General features: G+C 40.3%; 1 pseudogene; it reads right to left on the bottom strand.

Annotated features, from left to right (window-relative positions):
• Window positions 1–4,474: 4,474 nt before the first annotated feature.
• On the bottom strand, window positions 4,475–24,786 carry LOC112255215 (annotated as a pseudogene).
• Between the last annotated feature and the right edge of the window lie 2,646 nt (window positions 24,787–27,432).

Here is a 27,432-nt window from a genome sequence, read left to right as displayed (position 1 = left end):
GCAGTCAAAAAGTTTTGTGTTTCGCCAGTGTGTTGCCATGGATCACAATTTATTTTGACTGCACGTTTTTCCTTATTGGAGATGAGTTTTGTTTGGGCTCTTTCAAAGGGGGCGAGAGTTCTAGAAGCTAGTGAGTTTTAGGAAGACGAGAGTTCTAGAGGAAAAATACATTTTTCGAAAATTGGAATGAACAGTTTCACTAATTAATTTTAATTAACTTAATCATTATGATTCAACGTCAGTTCACCGTCTCACCTCCCACTGTATTGGAGGAGCAGCAGCTGAGTTGATCATTGATTCTAATCAGCATGTTTGAATCTGAGAGTAAATAAATAAAGGTAAAAAAATTAAAAAAAGAGCCGACCACTCTAAAAATGAAGGGTTCAACTGGAGTTGTTCTCAGATCCCCTAAGAACCGTAGGGTTTTTAGTCAATGAAAAACAGCCCCAAAAGGTTCTTCAAATAACTTGTTAGAAGGTGGGTTCATCGAGGAACGTCCGTTGTTGCTGGACTTCTTCCTGGAACTTCGCAATGACAACTGAAAATGATGGTGACAAGTTTGTATGCGACAACAGTTAAAAAGGTTAAGTTGGGTTGATGTTTGGCTCTGAATATGTCTCGAAAAAAATGTATAATAATAATATAACATAATAATAATGAATAACGAAGACAATGATGGTTTTCTGTGAATAGCTTCCATAACGTTACTTTAGTTAATTACCGTAAATATTAGAAAGCCGGGTTTGACCGATGAACTACAGTACAGTACCGTTATCTAGCTCCTAACTAGGCACAACTAGGTTTGGATTATTTCCTGAACTATATTCTTTCCCATATATTCTATATCGTTTCCATAAAAGCAACATGGCTTTACACTCATTAACGTAAGTTTCCAATCGAGAGCAGTTCTCACTTTTGTGATAATGAACTAGCTAACCTTAGCTTCGTTAATTAACTAACTAACTAAGGACGGTGACCTGTCCAGACGAGATGTTACAATGAACTGAATAGTCAACGGAGGTTTTCCTCTTTTGTATAGCCTGCTACAGCATGCAATACTATTAACTCACAAGGGGGCATAACGTTACATGTACAAAACTATCCCATTTTGGAAACGTTACATATACAATACTATCCCATTTTGGAAACGTTACATGTACAATACTATCCCATTTTGGAAACGTTACATGTTCGCCCCCTTGTGGAGGGAAATTAAAATTTTAGATAGGATTCAAATGCATAATGGTATTAATACAGTGTCTAGACTACCTCTTTTGTACAAATGCCCTTCAGAATCCAAACACAGTATTGCCACGCAGCAAAATGTTGCGTATAATCTTTCAAGTCAGCCTGATAAAATATTGAACAATTTGTGTACAAAAATATCTTGTAATGTGATATTAGGTCTGTATGGCAGTACTGTTACTTTATAGCATTACTGTATTGGCTAGTGCTTTCTCCAATATGTTCCTCTATTTTGCATTCAATTGTATGTCGATGCCATTTATCTTTCAATATTTATTTAATATATATATATATATTTGTGTGTGTGTGTGTGTGTGTGTTTTAATGCTTGTAAGACTATTCATTGACACATTTTCTCTTCCTTTGAAATTAGTTTTGGACAGAACATGGACACAATGCAATTGGGATCAAGAAGAAGGTACAGATATGTTGTAGGACAGCTGCATTTGAAGTGTACATTTAACCTACATAGTAGTCAATACACACTGAAATCTATTAGCATACAAATGTGTGCAAAATATCTTTTCAGATGTTCTCAGAAATGAATCAAGTCCATGGAATGGATATAGACAAAAAGATCATTCAAGGACTAGCAGAGGTGAGGCAGGGGTGAGGACATCATCCTGCTATTTGACAGTCCCTGAAGGACAATACAGAAGAGGTATTATTCCTTCCCTTTCTCTAATGTATTTTGTAATAAAATTAGCAAGTGTAGTAAAATCATTGCTTTACTTTACTAGGACTGGAGACCACAGCAGCGATTCTGCTCTTGCCCTACCTCTTCAATGAGAACCCGAGTGGCCTTTATGTCTGTGACAAGGTATGCCTATGCACAAATCATCTGTTTCGTCATAAACATAGGTGTGCATGCTTATATAAAACTACAGCTGAACATTTGTTATGTTCTTTGTATGTGTATTAATCTTTTCTTACTTTTGTTGACACAGATTTCACCTCTTTTCACTCCTTTACGGCACATCGGTGGATATCCATTTCACCATGAGAGTGAAATCCCGCTGGCCTTTGATGGGGAGAATATCCACGCCCTCGAGGACGTTCCCATTGGACTTGGGGCTCTGCTAGGGCTGAATTGATTTATTTTCCTTAAATTTCCCCAAAATGTCAGAAAAACACTTGTGTTGTTCAATTACTGTGTTCTGGGGATAAGAGAAGTTGGGGTACCAGGGCCGGTCATAAAGATGGCAAACTTCCTAACATATCTAAGTGGATACAATATACACACTAAAGCTGAAAAATCTGTATTTAGCATCAACTCTACAATATTGTTAGTTTACCTAATGATTAATTTTTAATGAATGTGGTTTTTATTATATCATATTAATTTATTTTTTAAATGTCATGAAAAGCACTATACAAAGTAAATGTATTTATGGTCTGACATGTCTGCAGAAATGTTGCAATATTGTAATGTGTTTTGTTTGGTAAATTGTTCTGTAAATATTTATTCACATTTGTGGTGCCACTAAATAAACAATGAATTATTGAAATCAATATTGTCAATATTATTATTAAAATATTTTTTCATAATGGAGGGAGGGTGGATAGGGAGTTTAAAAAATGAACCCCAAAAGGTTCTTAGAGGAACCATTATAAGGGGTTCTTCAAATAACTTTTAGGGGTTCCCCCAGTTTCAATTTGAAGAACCCCTAAAGGATACCCCAGGAACTTTTACTTTTTAGAGTGTATATTGATAAAAGGCACCTTTTCCGAGAGACATTTACATAGTAATACACAGCCCAATTTGGGATGACTATTTTGGGGCGAAATAGAGGCCACAACAGAGACCTGATATCGTCCATAATTCGACGTCCTTGAATATCACGTGCTGAGTGGATATGACCAAAGTTGTTCTATTTAGCTGCACTTTGTAGTACATTTTTACACTATAATACATGTTTCTGATGCCACATCGCCCGTTTTCAAAGGGAGTCGTTGGTTTTCAGGGGCAGTCGCTTTTTGCTTGAAAGTATTTTCTCAGCTGTGATACCAACTCCAGTCAGCAGATGGCGATGTGCATCTTTCAGGTGATTCTGCCACTGTGACGTATAATCTAGTGGACGGGATGCTTCAACATCAACAGCTCGTCAGCCAACTTGATTCACTGTAACTTAATGAAAAAAAGTTTATTAAATAAATCTAGCAACTCCTCTCATACTGGGAAGACCCCCCTCGGGCCTTAAGGGCAGTTTTATTTCAAATGTAGTACCCGGAGAGAAAAACCATTAAGTGTTTTATAGTTTCATCCTTAGTGTAACTTGCCCTAAAGTGGACACACTCCCATCAGTTTCTGAGACAATTGCCCAGACTTTGTAGACTGTTTAATAATGCTTAAACCTAATCTTTATCACATTAGCCATTAAAGATACCAACTCAAAACCTACGGTCGGCTACGTGTTGTTTAAATTGTATTTAATTATATTCCCAGTATTACTTCATCAAATCTCTAGAAATCGATTATACACACATACAATTTATCATATATTCACAGAACGCATATAAAACATAAGAAATTCTCAGGTACTCACAACAACCATTCCATTTGCTTTTTCAAGGACTCTCCATAGCTACGAAGCAGCTTTCCAAACATACACCAGCAGAACAAAAAATAAACTATAGATCTGTGTGGAACTATAGATCTCTCAATCACGCACACATTGCAGTCCCACAATGCTATTCCCAAACATACCTAAATTGTTTTTCAACAATATTTTAACCTACAGGAATATTTTCACATTTCTATGTCATGGTTAGCTCCTAGGATAATGTAAGTCATACATTTATCTTTCAATACTTCTAAAATGGGATCCAGGTTTAAAACAGGTACAGGTTTAAAATAATTACAGGTGCACCTTACTAGCTTATTCTATATCAAACATGGTCTTAACTAGTGAACACAGATTCTAGTTTTCATCCAGTTCAGAGATAGCTGGCTCAGCCCTCTTCACACCTCCTCACACAGGAATACACTCAGAGCCTATGAGATGGGTCCATCTGCTCCGTTCCCGAAGTGTGGTCTCCTGAGATTCCAAGTTTGAAGGATCCCTCGTGTACCATTTACCCAGGTCGTCAGGAGCATCACCAAGTGAAAATTCACATCTCCATCGCCAAATGTGGTTCATTTCTTTAATATCAAATGAGGCAAACTTATCACACAAGTTATTATTATTCTTAAACTAAATCTTTATTCACTTATTAATAAGGAAGCAGGTCAATACAACGCACACATATAAAGTGAATCAATTGAGTGCTCTACGATAATGATGGCTGGTCGACAAATCACCCCCAGATTATTTGTCGAGAGCCACGAGACAAAAGTACAAAGGTCTTTTATAGTCAAGATAAACCCTTTTCAACCTACAAGACCAACAATAGAAGCATAGAACAGGTCACAAGGTTAAGATTTGTATGAAAGCTACTTGTAATTCACAGGAGACAGTATCTGCTGTAAAAACAGTACTCTTCGTGTAGAGACCAGGGTCTGGCCCTGTGGTCATCTCGCCCTGGTACCATATAGAACAGAAACATTAACGCATGCTCTGGAATGCGGTCACTTTAGGTTTTATCACCCATTACATTGTAAAGCCCCTGTCAGTGTTATCCCCCAGAGGACCATCCTCAGTAGAATACACAGACACAATAGTTATAAGAACACTATTATGTTGCATAAAACAACTATTTGATCCAATAAAAGCATTATAACATAATGTTGCAGTTTTGCTCTCAGTGTTCACTGAAAGTTGACTAGTAACAACAACTGGGACATACAAGACACACCATGAGACCCACTAAATCTGCCCAAGAAGAGGGAAACAGTAACTCACACCAAACTTACAGACAGGACGTAAACCAAAAAAGTGGAGCAACTAAATGTGTTGACATTCAACGTCTATCAAGATAACTGGAGCACTGGGCCAGACACTCTTAAATAGAACCTGGACCAGCTCAGGTGAAACACCTTCCCACTAACGAGATGGACAAGCCAGCACAGGTATAACACATACTGACTAACGAGGTGACACCAATCAGTGCGCCCTATGTGCTAACGAGCTATACCCACTAAAGTCCAACCTCAAAACATAAATGGAAAAACCAAAGACTGCAACACATTAATTAAGAGAATGCGCACCACCAACAGAAAACAACTTCCATTTCACATTATAATCAACTACAATGCTTCACCTTCACCAATATAAACATGGTGTCTACTGGCAGTCAACAATTACAAACAACAAAAAAAGTGTATTTTTCCCTTCCTAAAACTCACTTGCTTCTTGAACTCTCGTCCCCTTGGACCGAGCCCAAACAAAACTCATCTCTAATATGGAAATTCAAAATAATTTGTCATCCATGGAACACACTGGCTAAACACAAAACACAAATCTTTTTGACTGCCTAACCTTGAGACAATCAGAAACCATGTTGTCCTCACCATGGACACAAGCAGCAATAAATCACTGATATCGATTAGGGAGGAAATCAGGTTGTACTTGCTGTTGAAACTAAAAAAACACATGGAAATGGGAGATATCTTTTAGCTCACTGGTTAGAAGACAACCTGCAGAAGACAGTCAGCTACATTTTGAGTTTATGGGTCCCCAACACTAAGAGAAACGCAACACTTACTTGTCACCACTCATATCGTGCGAGAGAGGGAGGGACATCCTGTTAAAACTAACAGCTCAAAAACACACGGAATCTGGGAGTAATCTGTACATCCCTGGTTAGAGGACAATTTGTAGAAAACAGCTCGCTACATTTTGAAGTGTTGCATCTTTATTCAAGTGTAACACAACTCTTTTTTTGTTAGTACATTTTTTGTTAAATCACAATAGTACTCTTCCAATTCAGAGCCTGGATTTTCCCCCTGAGGCTAATATCCATATCATGTTGAAATCAAATGATAAGGGGGCATATGATTAGGCTTCTACATTGTGACAATATCAAAATACTCCTACTACAATGTGTTAACATTCCACATTGTGACATGAATTACTTGATATCATGAAACCACCCCATGTATGTATTTTCTATTATTTGATCAGAGTTTTATCATATTATCTCAAGATTTCTTTCCTGTGTGTGTTATCTTGTGTACTGTCAGATTGCCAGATTGAACAAAACTCTTCCCACATTGATTACAGCTGTACAATTTCTCTCCTGTGTGCGTTCTCTGGTGTACTGTCAGATTGCCAGATTGAACAAAACTCTTCCCACAATCATTACAGCTATATGGTTTATCTCCTGTGTGTGTTCTCTGGTGTGATATCAGGGTGCTTATGTGAGTAAAACTCTTCCCACATTGAGTACAGCTATAAGGTTTCTCTCCTGTGTGTATTCTCTGGTGTGATATCAGGCTGCTTAGCTGAGTAAAACTCTTCCCACATCGATCACAGCTATACGGTTTCTCTCCTGTGTGTGTTCTCTGGTGTGATATCAGGCTGCTTAGGTGAGTAAAACTCTTCACACATTGAGTACAGCTATAAGGTTTCTCTCCTGTGTGTATTCTCTGGTGTGATATCAGGCTGCTTAGCTGAGTAAAACTCTTCCCACATGGATCACAGCTATAAGGTCTCTCCCCTGTGTGTGTTCTCTGGTGTATATTCAGATGGCTAGATGTAAAAAAACTCTTCCCACATTGAGCACAGCTATAAGGTTTCTCTCCTGTGTGTGTTCTCTGGTGAAGAGTCAGATTACACAACTTTGTAAAACTGTTCCCACATTCATCACAGCTATACGGTTTCTCTCCTGTGTGTGTTCTCTGGTGTGATATCAGGTTGCTTAGCTGAGTAAAACTCTTCCCACATTGACCACAGCCATACGGTTTCTCTCCTGTGTGTGTTCTCTGGTGTATCTTCAGCTGGCTAGATGTTAAAAAACTCTTCCCACATTGAGTACAGCTATAAGGTTTCTCTCCTGTGTGTATTCTCTGGTGTATCTTCAGATGGCTAGATGTAAAAAACCTCTTCCCACATTGAGTACAGCTATACGGTTTCTCTCCTGTGTGTGATCTTTGGTGTACAGTAAGATGGCTAGATGTATCAAAACTCTTCCCACATTCATCACAGCTATACGGTTTCTCTCCTGTGTGTGTTCTCTGGTGTGATATCAGGCTGCTTTGCTGAGTAAAACTCATCCCACATTGACCACAGCTATAAGGTTTCTCTCCTGTGTGTGTTCTCTGGTGTGATATCAGACTGGTTGAATGAGTAAAACTCTTCCCACATTGAGTACAGCTATAAGGTTTCTCTCCTGTGTGTGTTCTCTGGTGTGATATCAGGCTGATGAATGAGTAAAACTCTTCCCACATTGAGTACAGCTATAAGGTTTCTCTCCTGTGTGTGTTCTCTGGTGTGATATCAGGCTGGATGAATGAGTAAAACTCTTCCCACATTGAGTACAGCTATAAGATTTCTCTCCTGTGTGTGTTCTCTGGTGTGATATCAGGCTGGATGAATGAGTAAAACTCTTCCCACATTGAGTACAGCTATAAGATTTCTCTCCTGTGTGTGTTCTCTGATGAATTTTAATGCCTGAGGAGGTGAATCTCTTCCCACAGTCAGAGCAGCAGTGAGTTCTCTTCCCTGTGGATCTCTGCAGGTGTTTCTTGAGGTGTTCTAATGTGGAGAGACTCTTCTCTGCCTTGTCAGCATCATGAGGTTGTTGAGGCTCCCCAGAGGATCCACGGTAGTCATGTCTCTCTCCTGTGTGAACAACAAAGTCAGACAGATGATTAAAGGCCCACAACAGCGGTAATCCATTGTAAAAAGTGATGCCAACAGCGTAGTCATGATGTTGTACAACAATTGTTGTCTGTAATGAATGTAATGATTATTTGACATTTGTCTTAAAATGAGCAAGAACAGTCATATTTTGTCTTCTTTTCACATTAGTAGTAACATTAAGATTGTAGACTAGAAATAAGATATTCATGTTGTTGAAACTCTAAGCAGTGTGCCAGACGACTTTCGGTCTCCAATATAGGCCCCTTCCTGTTTCATAAAATTGTGGCACGAGAGCAATGCACATTCAGTTTGGTTGTAGAAACTCCTCCCTGCTAATGAGGAAACCGATAGTTATGGATGTAGTATATCTGCCAGGAGCAAAAATGGTGAGCAAAGATTTTAGTTTTTCACGATGTATTCTGAATGTGAATAGGGGAAAAGTCAGGGGAGGAACCTCCATTTCCAGGTTGCTTATGAGTGCATTTCACAGTACTTTTATTATAATTGTAAGGCTCGTTTGAATGTCCTGCTTAATATAATGTTTGTGTCATCATCTCAAATTAGCCGCTTGTACTTAAAAACACTTCAACCAGTAAAATGCTCTTTGGCAAGCTGTTCCATCAGCCTGACAATGAGGGTTTGTACACTGTTTACAAAATTGGCCCATAACTTCACCTAACAACAAATAAACCTATGTAATGAATGAAGAAGCACTTTGGTTGTTGTTGCATGACACACATTGTGTACTCTAGGACCCATAACAATAACATAGACCTACTGTAGGACCCATAACTTCACCTAAAAACAAATATAGGAAAATAGCTCTGTGTGTTGTACAATAGCCTATCCATCAAGGAACAGTTCTCTACACATTATTAGGTAAGTGTCTGTGTCCAAACAGACTAACGAGACCCTACTGTAAATCAAGCAGACAATAACACATTACAAACATCAATTTGTTAGGGATGTTGGATCCAACATGGAGCACGGCATAACTGTCTTTACCAGAGTAATGAATGAAGAAGCACTTTGGTTGTTGTTGCATGTCAGGATGTTTGTCATGTGATTGTCATTCAGAAAATGATTTCCTTGATAAGTTGATGATAGTTGAACATGTGACTAACAAAACAGCTACAGTATAAGAATTATGTGTAATTATTGAAGAACCGCATTAATGACTGTATCCATTTGGGTGATGTCAATAAAGTTAAGGTGACTTTCGGTTAGAACCATTGGATTTTGCAAACTCAAATGATTTAGGATTTCTGTGCCTTTGAAAACTGTTTTCCCAGCGTAATATAAGGAAATGTTACGTAGGTAGAGTGCATTTCAGAGATCTGAATACAAAAAACTGTACTAATAGGACAATAACCTAAACCACAAGGCCAAATCTACACTGGAGGAGCTTACCAAGATGACATTGAATGTTCCCGAGTGGCCTGGTTACAGTTTTGACTTAAATTATCTTTAAAATATATGGAAAGACTTGAAAATGGCTTTCTAGCAATGATCAACAACCAACTTGACAAAACAGGAAGGATTTAAAAAAGAATAATGAATATTCACATGAAGATCAGTCGCCTATTGTATGACTTCACGACTTCCCTTCAAGCCAACTCCTTGAATGCCTTTCTATGGCATCACTCACACCTTCTAGTTTGCAGTTCTCTCTAAAAAAAAACTATTTTGCTCAAAACATTTGTTTCCCTTTAGTGTGTTTATACTTTACTGTATTTATATATGACTTCTCAACAGGAAAAGTACCCAAAAAAACTCACTGGAGGACATCATGAACAATTCATAATTTTTTAAATTTCACCTTTATTTAACCAGGTAGGCCAGTTGAGAACAAGTTCTCATTTACAACTGCGACCTGGCCAAGATAAAGCAAAGCAGTGCGAAAAAAACAACACAAGAGTTACACGTGGGATAAACAAAAGTACAGTCAATAACACAATAGAAAAATCTATATACAGTGTTTGCAAATGGAGTACAGAGGTAAGGCAATAAATCAGCCATAGTAGCAAAGTAATTACAATTTAGCATTAACACTGGAGTGATAGATTTGCAGATGATGTTGTGCAAGTAGAAATACTGGTGTGCAAAAGAGCAAAAATAAGTCAATAAAAACATGGGAATTGAGGTAGGCAGTTGGATGGGCTATTCACAGATGGGCTGTGTAGAGCTGCAGCGATCAGTAAGCTGCTCAGATAGTTGATTCTTAAAGTTAGTGAGGGAGATATAAGTCTCCAACTTCATCGATTTTTGCAATTCGTTCCAGTCATTGGCAGCAGAGAACTGGAAGGAAAGGTGGACAAAGCAGGTGTTGGCTTTGGGGATGACCAGTGAGATATACTTCCTGGAGCACGTGCTATGGGTGGGTGTTGCTATGGTGACCAGTGAGCTGAGTTAAGGCAGCCTAGCAAAGACTTACAGATGACCTGGAGCCAGTTGGTTTGACAACGAATATGTAGCGAGTGCCAGCCGACGAGAGCAGCGAGAGCAACATCGTTGGTATATACAGAGTAAAAGAGTCGGCCCCGAGAATTGAACCCTGTGCTACCACCATAGAGACTGCCAGAGGTCCGGACAACAGGCTTGACAGACTGAACTCTATCTGAGAAGTTGTGAACCAGGCGAGTCAGTCATTTGAGAAACCAAGCCTGTTGAGTCGCCCGATAAGAATGCGGTGATCGACAGAGTCAAAATACTTTGAAGACTGCTGCACAGTACTGTCTTTTATCAATGGCGGTTATGATATCGTTTAGTACCTTGAGCGTGGCTGAGCTCGGAAACCGGTTTTCACAGCGGAGAAGGTACGGTGGGATTAAAAAAATGGTCAGTGTTTGTTAACTTGGCTTTCGAAGACTTTAGAAGACAAATTTTTACCTTGTCAGCTCGGGGATTCGATCTTGCAACCTTTCGGTTACAAGTCCAACGCTCTAACCACTAGGCTACCTTACGAACAGACTCGTAATAGGGGTTGCCACAATGGCGGCAGATAATCTTAGAGAGGGTCCAGATTGTTCAGCCCAGCTGATTTGTACGGGTCCAGGTTTTGCAACTCTTTCAGAACATCAGCTATCTGGATTTGGGTGAAGGAGAAGCTGGGGAGGTTTGGGCAAGTAGCTGCGGGGGGTGGGGAGCTGTTGGCCGGGGTTGGGGTAGCCAGGAGGAAAGCATGGCCAGCCGTAGAGAAATGCTTACTGAAATTCTCGATTTATCAGTGGTGACAGTGTTTCCTAGCCTCAGTGCAGTGGGCAGCTGGGATGAGGTGCTCTTATTCTCCATGGGCTTTACAGTGTCCCCAAACTTTTTGGAGTTCGAGCTACAGGATGCATATTTCTGTTTGAAAAAGCTAGCTCTTGCTTTCCTAACTGACTGTGAAAAGTTGCATATTGCAGTACGCAACAGGATGTTTTTGTGCTGGTCGAGGGCAGTCAGGTCTGGAGTGAACCAAGGGCTGTATCTGTTCTAAGTTTTAATTTTTTTTTAAAGGGACATGCTTATTTAAGGTGGTGAGGAAATTACTTTTAAAGAACAACCAGACATCCCAGTTTAGGTCACCTAACAGAACGAACTCTGAAGATATATGGGGGGCAATCAATTCACATATGGTGTCCAGGGCACAGCTGGGAACTGAGGGGGCTCTAACAGGCGGCAACAGTGAGAGACTTATTTCTGGAGAGATTCATTTTTCAAATTAGAAGCTCAAACTGTTTGGGCTTAGACCTGGAAAGTAGGATAGAACTTTGCAGGCCATCTCTGCAGTATATTGCAACTCCTGTGTGATAACTACCCTAAACAACAGTATACAAGGCATATTGAAATGGGAGAGACATAAAGGAAGACATAAAGCAATCACAGGTGTTGATTGGGAGAGCTAGCTTAGACAACAACGGGTAAGACAACAACAACAGGTAAAATGGCGATGAATGGGCAGAGAGGGTCAGTTAACTACACACAGGGCCTGAAATCAAGGCTGAGGCCGACAGTTAAACAAAATAAACAAAATGGAGCACTGTGATTAATAACAGTCCAGCAGGCATCAGCTATGTAGCCAAGTGATCATAGGGTCCAGTGAGCAGCAATATATGAACCAGGGAAGCCGATATGATAGTCTTTACTACGCTGGCTGGGAGATGCTCCTGGTGCTAGCTTCAGGACAAGGGCGTAACCGACATCTGGCAAAGGCCGGTTGAGGGCACATCGGACGGAATTGTGTAGGCAGACCAGTCGTGATGGATAAGTGGGGCTACGTGTCGACAAAGGGTCCAGGCCAAATGGCAAAAGAGGTATTGTAGCTGGAGTAAATTTGTTTGCTAGCCGGGAGATGCACCTGGCTCGAGGCTAATTGGTGTTAGCTTCGGGACAAGGGTGCTAGCCACTATAGCCAATCCGGTGCAAAGGTCCAGAGCTTACGGCAGGAATCCGGTGATGTAGTGGCTTCTAGTCGTCTTAGTGAAGAGTCTGGGAGGCATCAGCTGTGTAGCCGAGTGATCATAGGGTCCACTGAGCAGGCCAGGAGATGGGCCTGGCTCAAGGCTAGCTTCGGGGCTGGGCCACTCGGTAGCAGCTAGCTAGCTGCGATTATCCGGTGTAATGGTCCAGAGCTTACGGCAGGAATACGGTGATGTAGTGGAGAAAAACAGTCCGATATGCTCAGGGTTGATATTGCGCTGTGCAGACTGGCAGGTATTATCCAGGCTAAAAACAGCTGGTCTCTTAGCTAAAAATGTAAAGGCTGCTAGCAGTGGCTAACAATGACTAAATAGCAAGTAGCTAATCAGCTGGTTAGCTTCTGATGGCTAACTTCTGATGGAGGTTCTAGCTATAAGGTCTAAAAAATAGCAGATCCGTATCACATTGGGTGAGGCAGGTTGCCGGAAGGTATATTTCATTTAAAGATGGAAAAAGAGATTGAAATATTGCAATATATACAAAAAAAGACAAAAAAACATAACATTTACAACAAACACGTCTTACTGCTTCGCCATCTTGGATTACAAACTCTGAAATTATTTTGTATTTCTGTGCCCACGAAAACTGTTTCCCCAGCGTAACATAAGGAGCCACTAAATGATACATAGTTCGAGTGCATTTCAGAATACAAAAAAACTGTCCGACAGCAAGATCTCCTATTTAAGTTGAAGTTCATCACATGACAAGAGTAACGTTATGACTATAACTACTGTTCCCTGAAGGAGGGAAACTAGGTACAACATACTATTAAATTCAAGCGTCGCTGGAATCACTGCCTTCTACAGGTGATGAACGTGAGGCTCGGATTTAAATGTAATACCGTTCTTCACCGACCCAGGAAGGGGTGGGGCCAAACAGGTGTTGTACCTCGTTTCCCTCCTTCAGGGAACACTAATTATAGTGTTAGGTTCTAATTTTTCAGAGAAAATACCTCACGGACACTAGAGAAGCTTAATCAAGCTTAATCAAGTTTAATTATTCCCAAAGGGTCGTTACAGCTGTAAGTCAGACAAAAACATGTTCTCACCATCACAAGTATATATACCTCCTTCTCTCCAATCCTTACATTTTCTGGTTAGACAGGAAGAGGGTAACAGGATACTAAACCCTTATTACACCCTTCAAGGGATCTGACCTGACCTCCTGACCTCAACCCCTCCTTCACCTAATCCACAGATGTCCATCCGCTTTCCCTGTAGCAATCCTGTGATCTCCTCCAGTCCACCCAGCACATTCCACAGCCACTCTGTCTTTCTACAGATCTCACTCCTTTATATACTCTGCGTCTGATATATCATGTCTTTAATATCTCAATGTTCAAAGTTTAGCCTGAATCCAACCGTCATAAAGTTACACTCCCTTTCAGTTGGTCAACTTCGGTACAACATACTATGGGGAAATACAATCATTCCCCATGCCGACCCAAACGGATACTAAATGAAACGGCCCCTGGCAGACCACCAAGACCTGACCCCGCAAGATGCGTCAGTTTTGTCAATTTATTCATTGACTTTAGTTTGAAACACTCCTGCCAATGTTGAGAAAGGACGCACACCTGATTACGCATATAGAAGTAGGATTAGTCTACCTGGCCTGCATGCAAATTTAGGCTTATAAATGTGCCCATTTGGGGATGTCTGATAGTATTTCTGATTGTCTTAACGCACCACCACTAATGAGTTGTGGAGCTTCTCAAATTATTTTTTTCTTCACCTCAAACAGCAAGTAAACAAAGTCTCATCAAAATCAATAGCAAATGACAATAGTACCTCAAAGTATTTTCGTAAAATGTTTCCAGCTCTCGCCCTTTCGATAACCACTCGGCATAAAAGGGAAACATGTAACGCTCTGATCCAGTGGAAATGTCCTAAAATACCTGATTGCTTCTTATTCTTTGCACAAATAGCCGACAGCTGTGTCTGTCCCAAACACACTGGTGCGGGATACTCTGAGGGCCCAGAATATTTTATACAAAGCTTGCCATCTCCAGTTTTGGGCCGACACAGTTGATAGTTGATAAAATGTTTCCAGTTCGTTGTAGACAGGCCATGTGCAGCAAATGTGATTTATAGGATATTTTCTACCTGCAGGCTGCAATATTTTTATTTGTTGGCTTTATGTAGGCTATTTTTACATAGTTGGCAATGGCAATAAAAGTTACTTTTAAATTTGTATAATTTTCATTTAGATAGAATGTAGATTAATCTACATTCTATGATTGAGATACTATTATGAATTAAGAAAATCCTAACTGGCACGCAGATAGTTAGAAATGGTCAGATAACTTCACATTCCAAATGGAAAAGGTTGCCGACCTCTGGTGTAGCCCATTACCGGAAACTTCAAGAGCATAACAGCAGTATTTTTCTCCTTCTGGTTAGGTTATTTTGATCTCTGGCTCCCTCGAGTCATTTGCGTGTCTTAATTATTTAATCAAACGCGTGCTTAAAGCATCAGACCAGTTCAGTACATATACAGTGGGGCAAAAAAGTATTTAGTCAGCCACCAATTGTGCATGTTCTCCCACTTAAAAAGATGAGAGAGCCTGTAATTTCCATCATAGGTACACTTCAACTATGACAGACAAAATTAGAGAAAAAAAAATCCTGAAAATCACATTGTAGGATTTTTAATGAATTTATTTGCAAATGATGGTGGAAAATAAGTATTTGGTCAATAACAAAAGTTTATCTCAATACTTTGTTATATACCCTTCGTTGGCAATGACAGAGGTCAAACGTTTTCTGTAAGTCTTCACAAGGTTTTCACACACTGTTGCTGGTATTTTGTCCCATTCCTCCATGCAGATCTCCTCTAGAGCAGTGATGTTTTGGGGCTGTTGCTGGGCAACACGGACTTTCAACTCCCTCCGAAGATTTTCTATGGGGTTGAGATCTGGAGACTGGCTAGGCCACTCCAGGACCTTGAAATGCTTCTTACGAAGCCACTCCTTTGTTGCCCGGGCGGTGTGTTTGGTTTCATTGTCATGCTGAAAGACCCAGCCACGTTTCATCTTCAATGCCCTTGCTGATGGATCGAGGTTTTCACTCAAAATCTCACGATACATGGCCCCATTCATTCTTTCCTTAACACGGATCAGTCGTCCTGGTCCCTTTGCAGAAAAACAGCCCCATGATTTTGGGGCTCCTGAGTGGTGCAGCGGTCTAAGACACTGCCTCTCAGTGCTTGAGGCGTCAATACAGACACCCCAGTTCGAGTCCAGGCGGTGTTTACAACTGGACGTGATTGTGAATTAAATAAAGGTTACATTTGAATATTTTTAAATAGTTAATTCAGAAAGTTCAGACCCCTTCCCCTTTTCCACATTTTGTTACATTACAGCTTTATTTTAAAATAGATTTAAACAAATAGAATCCTCATTAATCTACACACAATAATGAAAAAGTGAAAACAGGTAAAAAACAGAAATACCTTATTTACATACGTATTCAGACCCTTTGCTATGAGACTCAATTTCTTACAGGTGCACCCTGTTTCCATTAATCATCCTTGAGATGTATCTACAACTTGTTTGGAGTTCACGTGTGGTAAATTCAATTGATTGGATATGATTTGGAAAGCACACACCGGTCTATATATGGTCCCACAGTTGCCAGTGCATGTCAGAGCAAAAACAAAGCAATAAGGTCGAAGGAACTGTCCCTAGAGCTCCGAGACAGGATTGTGTCGAGGCACAGATCTGGGGAAGGGTACCAAAAAAGATTCTACAGCATTGAAGGTCCTTAAGAACACTGTGGCCTCCATCATTCTTAAAGGGAATACTCTTCCTGGAGCTGGTCATCCGGCCAAACTGAGCGATTGGGGGAGAAGGGCCTTGGTCAGGGAGGTGACCAAAAACCTGATGGTCACTCTGACAGAGCTCCAAAGTTCCTCTGTGGAGATGGGAGAACCTTCCAGAAGGACAATCATCTCTGCAGCACTCCACCAATCAGACCTTTATAGTAGAGTGGCCAGATGGAAACCACTCCTTAATAAAAAGGCACATGACAGCCTGCTTGGAGTTTGACAAAAGGCACCTTAAGGACTCTAAAACCATGAGAAACAAGATTCTCTGGCTTGATGAAACCAAGATTGAACTCATTGGCCTGAATGCCAAGAGTCACATCTGAAGGAAACCTGGCACCAGGTTTTTCAGAAGCAGGGACTGGGAGACCAGTCAGGATCGAGGAAAATATTAATGGCGCAAAGTGCAGAGACATACTTGATGAAAGACCTGCTCCAGAGCACTCAGGACCTCAGACTGGGGCGAATGTTCACCGTCCAACAGGACAACAACCTTATATAGACTCTCTTTTGTTTCTACTGTGTTATTGACTTGTTAATTGTTTACTCCATGTGTAACTCTGTGTTGTCTGTTCACACTGCTATGCTTTATCTTGGCCAGGTCGCAGTTGCAAATGAGAACTTGTTCTCAACTAGCCTACCTGGTTAAATAAAGGTGAAATAAAATTTAAAAAATTAAATTAAGCATACAACCAAGACAACAGGAGTGGCTTCGGGGGAAGTCTCTGAATGTCCTTGAGTGGTCCAGCCAGAGCCCAGACATGAGCTTGATCTAACGTCTCTGGAGAGACGTGAAAATAGCTGTGCAGTGATGTTCTCCATCCAACCTGACAGAGCTAGAAAGGATCTGCAAAGAAGCATGGGAGAAACTCCCCAAATGCAGGTGTGCCAAATAAATTAGCTAAATTAAAGGGGGGGGGGGGAATCATTTAATCAATTTTAGAATACGGCTTTAACGTAACAAAATGTGGAAAAAGTCAAGGGGTCTGACTACTTTCTGAATGCACTGTATACAGCCCCACCTCCCCCATAAGCATTCCTGTCTTTTCTGTAGATGTTATATCCCTGTATTGCAACTGCTGTATCAAAGGAATTATCTCAGTGGGTTTCAGAGATGAACAGTACAGTGCATTCCAAATTCAATAGTCAGGCAAGTAAACAAAAACGTTTTCAAATAAAACTATTCCAGAAAATGTCAGAGTATATAACGCCTGTCCGTAAAAGAGACGGTCGACCAATCGCGTTCATATTGTCATGCTGTGACACGCAGTTCCTAGGCATAATCTCACAAAATCCCTTTTTAAAGTCAGGGTATGAGTCGAGAAACATGCCTATTTTCCTTGAAAGTACATAATGTTACAATTGCAAAGCTATACGATATTACAGAGAACAAGTCAATTATCGCACATCTCTGAAAATATTTGTAATGTTGTGCTTCTTGTTCACAGAGGGTAATTCATGCCAATGTTCTTTTCTTTTAGCTGTTAATACAAATCAAAAGGAGTTTCCAATATCCTAATTTCTGAAAGTATTTCTGGTGGTAGCTAGTGATACACAAGCTAGGTCTATTTGAAACATTGCCCTCCCATGGCAGAATTTACCAGCTACCAGGTTCAGAAGTTTTAAAACCACATAAAACATATTTAAAACCCAATTCTATTTTTGCCCAAAGTCGAGATATAATTTATTCAAACGGAACATAATATTATTATTTAATATAATATTATTTTAGCGTATTTTAGTTTTGGAGTCAAAGTTAGCTTTGGAATAGTTTTCATTTTTCAAACAGGTTTGTTATTTTATTTCAGTTTACTAAAAAGTTTTCCCCTAATAATTTTTTCTATAATAAGCATGGAGGTTTCCCCTATCAGACAGTCATAGGTACTGGCGATAAAGCGCTTTGTAACCTAGCTGGGAATGGGACAGACGGAACCCTTCTGTGGTAAGAGACCGGGGAAATTTGTAATCATATCTAATTCCCAGGAATGGGGTTCATTTGAACCACAGAGACTGTGTGAGGGATAATAACATGGCCGTGTCCCAACCCTGCTTTTTCCCCCAACTCCGCTACCAACCACCAATCTCCAACAGGGCCCTTAACCTGTATTACTAGACACCTCATAGTGAGCTACAGGTAGGAATCAGCAATGAATCCCAATAATGAGACACCTCTGGGGAGGGGTGTCAGCAACATTTAAAAAATATAAATATATAGTGTTTTATGACAAACCGTTTTTACAAATCCGTCAAGACACCAACTTAGACTTTACCGTGAAATGCTTTACTTACAAGCCCTTAACCAACAGTGCAGTTCAAGAAGAAGAAAACATTTACCAAGTAGACTCAAATAAAAAGTAATAATAAAAAGTAACACAATGAGAATAACAATAACGAGGAAATATACAGGGGGCACCGGTACCGAGTCAATGTGCGGGGGTACAGGCTAGTTGAGGTAATCTGTACATGAAGGTGGGGGCGTAGTGAATATGCATAGGTAACAAACAACCAGCGAGTAGCAGCAGTGCACCAAAGGGAGGGGGGATTTCATGAATTGTTCAGCAGTCTTATGGCTTGGGGGTAGAAGCTGTTGAGGAGGCTTTTGGTCCTAGACTTGGTGCTGCGGTACCACTTGCTGTGCGGTAGCAGAGAAAACCGTCTAGAACTTGTGTGACTGGAGTCTCTGACAATTTTGTGGGCTTTCCTCTGACACCACCCACTATATAGGTCCTGGATGGCAGGAAGCTTGGCCCCAGTGATGTACTGGGCAGTTTGCACTCCCCTCTGTAGCGCCTTAGGGTCAGATGCCGAGCAGTTGCTATACCAGGCGGTGACGCAACCGGTCAGGAAGCTCTCGATGGTGCAGCTGTATTACCTTTTGAGGATCTGGGGAACCATGACAAATATTTTCAGTCTCCTGAGGGGGAAAAGGTTTTGTTGTGCACTCTTCACGACCGTCTTGGTATATACCCACGTGGGTGATTAAAAGATGAACTGAGGTCCACACTCCAGTTCAGTTGATGCTGGTAATGCACCTTAAAGTTCGTTGCCAACCACCATATAAAGTTCAAAGAAGAAAAAGCCTGAAGGAAGGAGAAATGACGAGAAACAAATGTATTTTACCTTCTGGGGCATCGCGACTGGTTACCTATTTTGATGTGATATGAAAGTATTGTGTTAACTTATGTTGATGTGATATGAAAGTTTAGCGATTTATGTTTCTAGAAACGGATCGCAATTGAGAATCGATTCACATTTAGGTGGATTATTTGACTATTTTACCTGCCAGAGCCAGTCTACCTCTGAAAAACATACAGTCCTTGGACCTTGAGGAGAAACGGGAGCAGCAATCGGCAGTAGAAACAATAACAAAGCGTACTCCCGGCCCGTTTTGGTAAAAAGCTGAGGGATGGTGCTGGAGAAATGCAACCCTCCATGATATCAACATTCTAGTTTTAACCATGTTTTGAGGATATAGTGTTAGTTTAGATTTACTGACAAACATTAGAATAAAAAAAGCTTATATTTGGGGTTCTGATGGGGTATGACAGTTGATCTAAGCTCCTGAGGCATTTATAAGTGAATTCTTCAAGAAACAGATGGGTACATATCATTAATGTATAAGACCCAAAATGGATGTAACAACTGCTGATTGCCCCTTTAAGAGTTCATCTTGGGCTAAGCTAATAGGAGATATTGAGGATTACAGTATTTCAGGCATTTTTATTGGAAGCATGTGATCAATTGTTAACATTTTGTTGATGTCCACTCTTGATGTTCTACACGTTACAGTGTAGCTTCAGCCATTCCTACAGAACGATATTAAAGTGTAGAACCCCTTTACATCATATTGGTTCAACGACTGCAGAGATGGTACTTACTGGTGTTAAACAGATCTCCAACATCCTCTTCTTCCTCCAATGTGACAGTAATCTCCCCCTCCTCCTCTTTCTCTTCCTTCACTGTAACATCCTCCTCCTCTTTCACTCTGAAAGCATCTTCCTCTTCTTTCACTGAAACGTCTTTCTCTTCTTCTTTCACTGTAACAGCCTCACCCTCTACTTGTTATTGTATTGTCTTATCTTCCTCCTCCTCTTTCAAAACAGCTTCTTTCTCCATCCAGTAGACCTCCTCTTCTTCAACAGGAGGAGAGTAACTTAGTGAACTCATGGTCTGGTATGTTTGCTAGCTAGCATTAGCGACTAGCCTAGTCCTTAACTAACCTAGCAAACCAGCTAGCTGACAAACAACGTAAATATATAATTAAATGGGCCAACAAGTACATTCGACAGAAGTGTGTTTAAAACACAGCGACTAATATACCCCAAAACAGTGTAAAGAGCGTGAATGTTTGTTAGAAAGCTACCGAGGAGTCTGACTAGCTGTTGTTGTTGGAGCGTCCCGTCCACTAGATTATATGTCACACTGGCAGCATCGCCTGAACCCAAAAAAAAAAAAAATCACCATCCGCTGACTGGAGTGGGCAACGCAGTTGAGGAACCAAAAGTTTACTTTTCATTTATTAAGTTTAATATTATATTAAGTCTTTCAAAGAGAAGCATGTGTTGATTAGTTTTTAATGAGTGAGAAAATAAAACAATCAAACTTTACACCCACTACATATTTGCATTGAACCATACTTCTGACATGATTTTGACCCGAGGCATATCTTTTATCATAGCCAAAATGTGGTTTATTCAATTCTTCCATTTTTTCATGACTTTGTCAATCAACTTGTTTCTTAATAAATCTAAATCATGGTTTAGTGTTTCTGGATCAAAATGGACTTTTAACAAATTCAAATCCTTTGGAGTCATTTTGACCCCAGTCAAAAGCACCTTTGATAAATAGGACGTTTATTTCAAATCAAAATTAAATCACATTTTATTGGTCACATACACGTTTAGCAGATGTTATTGTAGGTGTAGTGAAATGCTTGTGGTTCTAGCTGCGACAGTGCAGTACTATCTAACAATTTCACAACATATACCCAATACACACACATCTAAGTATTTGAATCTAGGTTTTTCTGTATACATGATCCATCCCAGAGGGTGGTGGGGCACCTGTATCAGTGGTTTTGACCAGATAGACACCTGCAGACACAGTGCATTCATAATGTTTTCAGACCCCTTCACTTTTTCCACATGTTGTTACGTTACAGCCTTATTCTAAAATTGAATATTTTCCCCCTCATCAAATCTACACACAAAACCACATAATGACAAACCAAAAACAAGTTTTTAGACATTTTTGCACATTTATTTACTTAAGTATTCAAACCCTTCACAATGAGACTCGAAATGGAGCGCAGATGCATCTTGATTTCACGAATCATCCTTGAGATGTTTCTACAACTTGATTGGAGTCCACCTGTGGTAAATTCAATTGATTGAACATGACTTGGAAAGGCACACACCTGTCTATATATACACAGGTAGCAGTGGATGTCAGAGCAAAAACCAATGAATGAGGTCAATTCAATTATCTGTTGAGCTCTGAGACAGGATTACGTCGAGGCACAGATGTGAGGAAGGGTACCAAAACATTTCTGCGGCATTGAAGGTCCCCAAGAACACAGTGGCCTCCATCATTCTTAAATGGAAGAAGTTTGGAACCACCAAGACTCTTCCAAGAGCTGGCCGCCCAGCAGAACTGAGCAATCGGTGGAGAAGGGCCTTCATCAGGGAAGGGAGCAAGAACCCGATGGTCACTCTGACAGAGCTACAGATTTCCTCTGTGGAGATGGGAGAACCTTCCGGAAGGACAACCATCCCTGCAGCACTCCACCGATCAGGTCTTTATGCAAGAGTGGGCAGACGGAATCCACTCCACAGTAAAAGGCACATGACAGCCTGCTTCAAACAAAATGAGAAAGGTAAAGCCCCATATTCTACCCACCACTTGTATGCTCTCGTTGGCTGGCCCTCACTACATATTCGTCATCAATCCCACTGGCTCCAGGTCATCCTTAAGTCTTTGCAAGGTAAAGCCCTGCCTTATCTCAGCTCACTGGTCACCATAGCAACACCCACCCGTAGCACGCGCTCCATATATATATTTCACTGGTCACCCTCAAAGCCAATTCCCCCTTTGGCCGCCTTTCCTTCCAGTTCTCTGCTACCAATGACTGGAACAAATTGCAAAAATCCCTGAAGCTGAAGTCTTATATCTCCCTCTCTAACTTTAAGCATCAGCTGTCAGAGCAGCTTACCGATCACTGTACCTGTACACAGCCAATCTGTAAATAGCACACCCAACTACCTCATCCCCATAGTGTTATTTATCCTCTTGCTCTTTTGCAGCCCATTATCTCTACTTGTACATCATCATCTGCACATCTATCACTCCAGTATTAATGCAAAATTTTAATTATTTCACCTCTAGGGCCTATTTATTGCCTACCTCCCCACATTTGCACACACTACATAGATTTTTCTATTTTTTATTTTGTATTGTGTTATTGACTGTTTGTTTGTGTGTAACTCTGTTGTTGTTTTGTCGCACTACGTTGCTTTATCTTGGCCAGGTCGCAGTTGTAAATGACAACCTGTTCTTAACTGGCCTACCTGGTTAAATAAAAGTGAAATAAATAAATTAAAAAATGACTAATTAATACATGCATTAACAAATTAATGTAACCAAATAACAGGAAGTAACGGTGCATTTACTCCTGGTGACATTTGCAATGGGTCATTTATATGATAAACTCAATCTAAAAGGCAATCAATTCACACAATGAAACAACGAAGGAGCAAGAATTGGTGGAAGCCAGGAGGAGGACATTCTGAAGAGAGACTCACATATCTTCACCACACAACCCTCCCCTTCTCCTTGTCTCAACATTCTAAATTATACTCAAGAGACATTATCTTCACACCTATTTGAGATGCTTTTCACTGACAGCCTCAACTCAATAATCAGCGAGGCCGATTGCCACACGCACTGCCCAAATAGGCATAAGTCTACAAGCTTGTGATTTGAAACCAAACACAGGTATTATTGTAAGGAAGCCAATGATCCCCGATTCCTCTGTGGCAACGTCATGCTTTCTGGTATCTTACATATTTCTGTATAGACAGGGGGAATCATATCATTGGGGACAAATGATTTACCTGTAGGACCCACCACTATGTAATTTCTCTCCTGTTCTATTAGACCCACCACTATGTAATTTCTCTCCTGTTCTATTGGGTTTCATATCAACTTAAGTTAGTTGTCCAGAAGCCAAAAGGCACAATCCTAGTTGTTGCAGCTTTAGACTCCCCCTTTTTAATTTTTTAACAGAGACTTTCATCTCTGTCAGATATGAACCTCTACCAGGTGGACTGTATAGAACGGTGTGTTCTAATAAAAACACTATAGGAGTTGTCTCGAGATGGTTATGCATATTCATGCCATGAGTAGTGGCTTAGCATCTCTCTCCATTGAATACAGGCGGTTGATGTCAACAACCCTCATAGAATATGTAAAAAATAGATTACAATAATAATGTGTCCACCAATCCAAAGAAAGAGTAGGCGAGAGCTAAAGAACCAGCAGTGCCGCTTGTGGACAACGACTCCACTTGTTAGGGCAGAGAGACATCTTGTCAGTATATCCATAATCTTTGGTGTAGCCAACCCAACTCTCATATGACACTATTGGGGGGCACTGTGTGTAGTAAATCATCACTACACGAAAATCACTACATGCCGTGCCCCCCAGTCTGCAGTCAGCAGATAGACCCTTCTCAAATATATATGTTAAGTCACTTTTTGGAAACGGAAAGGGGTAGCTTGCTCTCTACGTTGTCTGATTCTAGACATATCAGTCATCATCCCAGGACCCTCCGTTGAAGATGTATTGACGAGCCAACCCCGAACATCCAAAGTTAAAAACAAATTTAAGGCGGTACTTACTGGTGTTACTCAGATCTACTATCTCCCCTTCATCTTTCAATGTGACAGTAATCTCTCCTTCCTTCTTCACTCCAAAAACGGCATCCTCCTCTTCCTTCACAGTAACATCCTCCTCCTCTTCTTTCACTCTGAACGCGTCTTCCTCTTCTTTCACTGAAACGTCTTTCTCTTCTTCTTTCACTGTAACAGCCTCACCCTCTACTTGTTTTTTAACTGTGACATCCTCTTCTTCCTTCTCCTCTTTCACGACAATGTTCAGCCCCAGAGCTTCTTTCTCGGTCCAGCAGACCGCCTCTTCTTTAGCAGGAGGAGAGAAGTTTAGGAAGCTCATGTTCGGGGATGTTAGCTAGCTAGCTAGCTATCATTAGCGACTAGGCTAGTGCTAACTTAACCAGCCAGCTACTATAGCTGACTAATACAAAATAACGTAATATTAAATTAAATAGGTTAACATGTAGATACGACAGAGTTGTGTCTAAAACACGGTAGCTAATATAGACCGAAAGCTTGAATCTTTCGGCTATGTTGGCTAGCAAGCTGCGGAGGTGGTTGACGAGCTGTTTATGAAGAACCGTCCACTAGATTATACGTCACGCTGGCAGCATCGCCTGAAAGACTCACATTGCCGTCAGCTGACTGGAGTGGAAACGCAGTTGAGAGAAATATTTTATTATCAGACAAATATTATTTTAAATGGATTTAATTAAATAATACTATTATATTGAGACATACAAAGACAGGAATGTGTTGATTGATTAGTGCTATTTTTTTTTTTTTACTACAGCACATTTAAGGCAGTTTCATTCAGTCAAACTAAATCTAAATAAGTAGCCAGCCACTGTCGGTCTATACTGCTCCTACATGGTGTAACAATACATCATGTAGATGCATATAATGAACAGACTAGGTCTATACTGCTCCTACATGGTGTAACAAAAGTTTGGGGTCACTTAGAAATGTCCTTATTTTTGAAAGAAAATCCCCAGAAATTGTCCATTAAAATAACATCAAATTGATCAGAAATACAGTGTAGACATTGTTAATGTTGTAAATGACTATTGTAGCTGGAAAAGGCTGCATTTTTATGGAATATCTACATAGGTGTAGAGAGGCCCATTATCAGCAACCACTACTCCTGTGTTCCAATGGCACATTGTGTTAGCTATTCCAAGTTGATCATTTTAAAAGGCTGATTGATCAATAGAAAACCCTTTTGCAATTATGTTATCACTGCTGAAAACTGTTGTGCTGATTTAACAAAAGCGTTTGTAAACAGTGGTGTTGCATAACAATCAGGCAGTAGAACAACAATAATCATCACCCTCTTGACCAATCTTCCCTCCCCCTAACATTGAGTTTGATTCGAACCCTGTCAGTGTGCCATGTGGACATTGGGTTTGATTCAGATTCTGCCAGTGTGCCAGGTGGTCATTGGGTTTGATTCAGACCCTGTCAGTGTGGCAGGTGGTCATTGGGTTTGATTCAGACCCTGTCCGTGTGCCAGGTGGACATTTGATTTGATTCAGACCCTGCCAGTGTGCCAGGTGGACATTGGGTTTAATTCAGGTCCTGCCAGTGTACCAGGTGTATATTGGGTTTGACCCATACCCTGCCAGTGTACCAGGTGGACATAGGGTTTGATTCAGACCCTTCCAGCATGGCCAGAGATGTATTCCAAGGTCAGTAACTTATAACCACAGAACCACCCCAGACCTTTCAAGCGTGACTAAAAACACCTAAGTATTAGATTTACTGCCATGGTTTAGTATGTCACCGCCTCAGACACCATTCACAATGCTGGCTGATGTACAAGTAAAACATGACATATTATTTCCTAACCATTCACAATGATGGCTGAGGTACGAGTAAAACATGACATATTATTTCCTAACCATTCACAACGCTGGCTTAGGAACGAGTAAAACATGACATATTATTTCTTAACCATTCACAATGCTGGCTGAGGTACGAGTAAAACATGAAATATTATATCCTAATTGTAAAAAAATCCCCACTCCTTTATCAACTAGTCTCTCACTGTTTAACCAGAATAACATGTTGTGTCCTCCTTCAAACTGTTAGACTGTCAGTCCATAATCATATTCAGCTACTTAGATGCCATGTATTGTCATGTTATGTTCTCTATAATGAAACATCACAAAGTGAAATAAAGTTGATAAGAAATTCTTAATAGATATTAAATAAAACATGGTTGTTCAGAAAATATTACTTATCATGTTGCTCTCATGAAATGATCAAAATATTTCACAATCAATACCACTGCTGAAATTCCCAGATAATAATTGCAAGGATCATATCTCAGCATAGTCTAGTTCGATGCTGTTACTATAGTCTAGTTCCGTGCTGTTGCTATAGTCTAGTTCCCTGTTGTTACTATAATCTAGTTCCATGCTGTTACTATAGTCTAGTTCCATACTGTTACTATAGTCAAGTTCCATGCTGTTACTATAGTCTAGTTCCATGTTATTACTATAGTCTAGTTCCATGCTGTTACTATAGTCTAGTTCCATACTGTTACTATAGGCTAGTTCCATGCTGTTACTATAGTCTAGTTCCATACTGTTACTATAGGCTAGTTCCATGTTGTTACTATAGTCTAGTTCCATGCTGTTACTATAGTCTAGTTCCATGCTGTTACTATAGTCTAGTTCCATGCTGTTACTGTAGTTGAGTTCCATGCTGTTACTATAGTCTACTTCCATGCTGTTACTATCGTCTAGTTCCATGCTGTTACTATAGTCTAGTTCCATGCTGTTACTACAGTCTAGTTCCATGCATCTGCTTTTGTCTAGTACCATGCTGTTACTATATTTAATATAGTCTAGTTCCAAGTTGTTACTATAGTCTAGTACCATGATGTTACTATAGTCTAGTTCTATGGTACTATAGTCTAGGTCCATGTTACTATAGTCTAGTTCCATGCTGTTACTATAGTCTAGTCTAGTTCCATACTGTTACTATCGTCTAGTTCCATGCTGTTACTGTTACTATCGTCTAGTTCCATGCTGTTACTATAGTCTAGTTCCATACTGTTACTATAGGCTAGTTCCATGCTGTTACTACAGTCTAGTTCCATGCATCTGCTTTTGTCTAGTTCTATGGTCCTATTGTCTAGGTCCATGTTACTATAGTCTAGTTCCATGTTACTATAGTCTAGTTCCATGTTGTTACTATAGTCTAGTTCCATGCTGTTACTATAGTCTCGTTCCATAGTGTTACTATAGTCTAGTTCCATGCTG

The sequence above is a fragment of the Oncorhynchus tshawytscha genome, linkage group LG07 (genome assembly GCF_018296145.1).
Source record: "Oncorhynchus tshawytscha isolate Ot180627B linkage group LG07, Otsh_v2.0, whole genome shotgun sequence".
Classification (NCBI taxonomy): domain Eukaryota; kingdom Metazoa; phylum Chordata; class Actinopteri; order Salmoniformes; family Salmonidae; genus Oncorhynchus; species Oncorhynchus tshawytscha.
Note: the sequence above shows the minus strand (reverse complement) of the source record. Positions and strands in the feature narration are given on the sequence as shown.